Raw genomic sequence first — 5,048 nt, forward strand, 5'->3', positions numbered from 1 at the left:
TGTGCTGGCCTGCAAGTAGCCAGACTCTTTGGGAAAGAAACTGTTCTCAATTGAAGTGATCGGTGTTGCCTTTTTTTTTTTTTAAATAGTATATTTGGTCTCCAGAGATGCTGTATTTTTTAAAATATGTTTTTATTGACTTCAGGGAGGAAGGGAGAGGGAGAGAAAGAGAAACATCAATGATGAAAGAGAATCATTGGTTGGTTGCACTTGCACGCCCCCTACTGGGGATCGAGGCCTCAGCCTGGGCATGTGCCCTTGACCGGAATTGAACCCGGGACCCTTCAGTCCCCAGGCCGACGCTCTATCCACTGAGCCAAACTGGCGAGGGCCAGAGGTGCTGTATTTTTGCAGCCTAGAGCCACAACATCTAAATCTAGTTAGTTCTACCATTTCTTTTCCTTGACCTTGCTTTCTGGATTTGGAGTCAAAAAGGGCAAAGGTCGGGTTTATTATTTTTCGCAATATTTCTTGTTGAGGGGTTCAGAGCCCATGACTGACAGGAAACTCTTTGACACAGGAGTGGACGGGCTGGAGAAGGCCCTCCCCACCAGGTGAGGGTGGCGCTCCGGCGCAGTCCCAGCTGCCGCCACTGGAGGTGCTGTGTAGCCACTGGGCTTCTCTGAGCCTCAGTCCTTGTTGGTGAAACAGGCCTGCAGGTAGCACAGGGGCCAGCAGGGGATTCAGGTGCATTTGTTTATCCAAGTGCATGGGGCGCAGTAATGACAGCAGCACAGGTAGGGTGGGGTCCCAGCTCTGCCTCCCACCAACCATGACCTCTCTGGCTCTGCTTCCTCATTTGTAATGGGGACAATAGAAGTATCTACTTCCTGAGAAGGTGCAAGGATTGGATGAAAACCATGTGTCAAGTGCTTACAAGTGCCTGGCATGTACCATGTGCCTGATACATACATAAGTAAATGCTCAGGGTTTAGCCTAGAAATGGATGCTCATAGCTTGGCAAGGAGAAGGTGTTTATTAAATGTTAGCTATTTGTCACTTTACTGTTTTCCTTGTCACCTCTTCCTGGGATTCTCATGGCCCATCCTCTCCTTCTACAGCTTCTTTGGAAGCGGGTGTGAGGATCCACACTGGCGTCTCACCTGCTTGCTGATCCCAGGAGGAAGGGAAGACCTCCCCTGGACATGGCTTCCACGTGCAAACCCAGGAAGCAGCCCCAGGAGCCTTGCAGGGAGCTCTCAGACCAAGAGCTTCTAGTCCCGGCCTTGCTGTTTATCTGCGTCAGCTGGGAGCACGCCTCCAGAAACCCTCCCCACACTTGCCTGATCCTGACTTCTCCTCCTCGGTGTTCACCGGCCCCTCTGCCCTTGCCCGGAAGTGCCGGTGCTCCGCAGGGTCCTGTCACGTTCCCTCCGGGTGTCCCCTGGGTTGTCTCTGGCACTTCTGCACTTTCAAACCTTCAATTACCACCTATGCCTGGGTGGTCCCAAGTGTCACTTCAGGTTTCACCTTTATCCTGAGCTCTCTGTCAGCGCTTCTTCACATTTTCAGAGTGTGAGACTCTCTCCATAGAAGCACACACTCACATATTTTTCTTGAAGTTTCATGAGGTCACGGAGCCTTATGCATGGAGCTACATGGAGGCCCAATGCTAACTCCATGGGCCTCCCTCTCTCACCCTCACCCTCCGCAGCTGTGTCTGCTGGGTCTACCCTTAATCTCTCGCGTCATTCCTTTTACCGCAGTCAGAACATCGCCTCCCAAGGCTTCTTCCCATTCCAGCCCCAACAGATATGACTTCCTGCATGTTTGGTCAGGGGCTGCCTTTTCCCAGAGACCATTACAGAGAGGGGGTTCGCGCTGACTTTCTTTCAACCTCTCAGAAAAGGGCCCAGGACCCCTGAGCAGAGAACTGAGTGCGAGGTCTCCAGGAAAGAAGAGATGATGCAGCAGAACACCTGATGAGATGAAGAGTCTCAGAGAAAGGCAAGAAGAAGTGCGATTCAATACTCTTAGAAAAACAAAGGGTGCTTCCAGAAATAACACGTTGTTATAAATTTCTGTGATAACTGTCCCATTTATTCAGTGGCAGTAAATGTTTTAGGCTTTGCAGGCTAGGCAGAAAACTTGAGGATACTAAGTAGGTGCTTATGAAATAAGAAACAAACTCCACACATGTTTTAATGGGAACATTCAAAAGTATAGATGCTGAAATTTGAATTTCTTATTTGTGTGTGTTGTGCAATATTATTTGATATTATTTATTTATTTATGTTAAATATATTTTATTGATTTTTTACAGAGAGGAAGGAAGAGAGATAGAGAGTTAGAAACATCGATCAGCTGCCTCATGTGCTGGCAACCAAGGTACATGCCCTTGACCGGAATCGAACCTGGGACCCTTCAGTCCACAGGCCGATGCTCTATCTGCTGAGCCAAACCAGACAGGGCGATATTATTTAATTTTTCAACCATTTAGGCATGTACAAAATATTCTTAGCCTGTGCATTGTACAAAAATAGGCGATGCGCTGATGTCTGCACATGGGCTAGAGTTTGCCAACCCCTGAGATGAATGTCTCCCATTCTAACCAGTCAGGGCGATATTATTTAATTTTTTCAACCATTTAGAAATGTACAAAATATTCTTAGACTGTGCATTGTACAAAAATAAGTGATGCGCTGATGTCTGCACATGGACTAGCGTTTGCCAACCCCTGAGATGAATGTCTCCCATTCTCCACACGCTGAGTCCGACACTTCCATCATTTTAAAGGCAAAGCATGAAGTACATCCTGTTTATTTGATGAGTCTCAAGTCAGTGGCGTGTAAATGTGTCCCTGTTCTATCTTTTGACTGTGTTCTATCCAACCCCTCATTTCTTCAGTGATATTTTGGGCATATTTTATAACTTTCCAGCCACTTTGGGTTGTTAAAACTTCCAGTTGTATATCTGATTGCAAGGTTGTATCCCTGATCCCCTCTCTTTTGCATCCTGGCAGCTTCGGTATGTTGTGCCAGGGAGCAGGAAGAGAAGGAAGGTCACGTGCCACTTGGCCGGGTGAAGGTGCGGACCTCTGTCATTCATTGCTGCCGCATCTCCAGCTGGCGCCGATGGCCAGGACTCCGCGTGGCGGGAGACACCTGCCTGGTTAGCGGAGGCCCTGGGGCCTTCCCACTGCCACCTCCTCTCTGATGTCAGCCATCTGAGTCGGGTCCAGGCTTTTCCATCCCACATTGGCTCCCACCACTGACAGCTCCCATACCGCTGAGCCCCTGGTACCCTGTGAGCCTTTGTTAAAGGCCCTCCTCCCTTTGGATAGACTCCGCTGTGGACCAAGGTGCATGGTTTGGGGAGTGGAGCTCGGGATGGCTCTCAGTCCTTGCTGGACCCCTAAGCTGAGCAATCCTGGGCAGGGCAACATCTTAAACGCTGTGCCACCCTGGCTGGGATCTTCTTGCCTAGCAGGTTGCTCTGTTGGGTGGGGCACTAACAAAATGGCTCAAGCTCCGACACCCACTATTGGACCCCCTGCACTCCCAGCACCTCCCCATTGCGAACAGGCGGCCCTGCTGCCAGCCCCTCACTCAGCCCTGGCGCCTCCCTCCATGTCTTGTGAAGTAGGCACGTGAGCAGAGGGTCAGCCCTGCTGCCTAACAAGCGTCCAGTCCAGGAAGGGCGCGCCAGCCTCTTTCCCAGGCACTTGGATCTTGAATTCTTCTTAGAATCATCAAGGAACTAAAGGTATTTGGAGGAAGGAGAGTGGTATAAGAACGCTAACATCATTTGTCTTAGCAAAGGGACAGTGTCTAAAATGGATGGGTCAAGGCCTACTGATCAGCAGACTATGTAGAAACGTGAAGGAATGAAGGGACCACAGGAAGGACTGAGACAAACTGCTGAACGCCCTTGCTACCTTCATTTTCTTCTCTTGCAGGTGAGGAGACTCATGCTTGGAGGTTAACCAACTTCTAAGGCCTCACGGCTAGTAAATGGCAGGACCCAGGTAAGAACTCACATCTACCTGCCCTCAGAGCTCCGCTGTCTGGCATTCTTGTCATCTCCCAGGGATTATGAAAGGCCATTTGCTCCTATCAGGGCTGAGAGAGTGGGCTCTGGTAGAGTGGTGCGGCCAGGGGAGGAAGGCAGTATCGGAGTTTCGTGGGCTTCTCTTTACCCTCGGCAGCCCTGGTTCACTGGGGGCACTGCCACATGTCAGAGTCTAATTTCCAAGTTGTAAGAAACACAATTCTCTTAAAATACACAGGGAATTCACATCAAGTTTTATTCAACACATCAGTGAGGGAACCGGCAGAATGAGAAAGCTGGCTCAAAGGAGGATGCTATATATTTTTTCAGTGAAAGTATTCCGAAATAAGATAGTTAAGTTAGATATAAAACTGATTAATGTCCTAGAGGGTAGGCAATAAATCCACAACAGTTGTGTCTGTCTCCTCTCATGAACGGAAACCATTTGGATCTCAACTGAACAAAAAGCGTATGTGCATCTTCTGGAGCTTTCTACAAGTAAACCTGTAACTACAGCTGGGCTCGCACTCACAGTAAACGCTAAGTCAGACAATGTTACGTCCCCGGGAGAATCAGATGGCCCCATAGGTAAGCTTGTTGGATGCTGCTCTATGAGAACATTCAAAGGACAAACCATCTTTTTGCCCGATTTCTTGTTTTATTGTTTCCCCATGCATGTTGGTAACCCACACTGGTCACCCGACAATGGAATGCAAATCACTTGCCTTTATTCTAACAAAATTCCAAATGGTGATCAGAAGCATCTTCAAGCGTCTATTTCCCAAGATGGGTTGAGCCCTAGAGTCAGAAGGTAGGGGGCCGGGTTTCAGGTAGAAAGAAGAGAAGCAGTTCCTTTCCACCAATGATGACACATCTGGGAGTAAGATTCAAAATATTTAAACACCGGTAGGACACAAGGCCTGCCAATCAGAACGGACGCTTCCTTAGGGCTGGAGCAGGATCATGATGGCCCTGCTGGCTCAGGTCTGACCCTTTATGTGATGGATCTTACAGATGCCTGGGAGGATCCAGAAAGGACCATGGTGGGGTTTTGAGGG

The 5,048-nt window shown here is 49.0% G+C and overlaps 1 protein-coding gene across 1 annotated transcript in view; it reads right to left on the reverse strand.

The window, feature by feature from the left end:
* Positions 1 to 5,048, reverse strand: part of CACNG3 (calcium voltage-gated channel auxiliary subunit gamma 3) — an 84,659-nt gene that overhangs the window by 73,212 nt on the left and 6,399 nt on the right. The window lies entirely within an intron of this gene.

The sequence above is a fragment of the Myotis davidii genome, unplaced genomic scaffold, assembly GCF_000327345.1.
Source record: "Myotis davidii unplaced genomic scaffold, ASM32734v1 scaffold150, whole genome shotgun sequence".
Lineage (NCBI taxonomy): Eukaryota > Metazoa > Chordata > Mammalia > Chiroptera > Vespertilionidae > Myotis > Myotis davidii.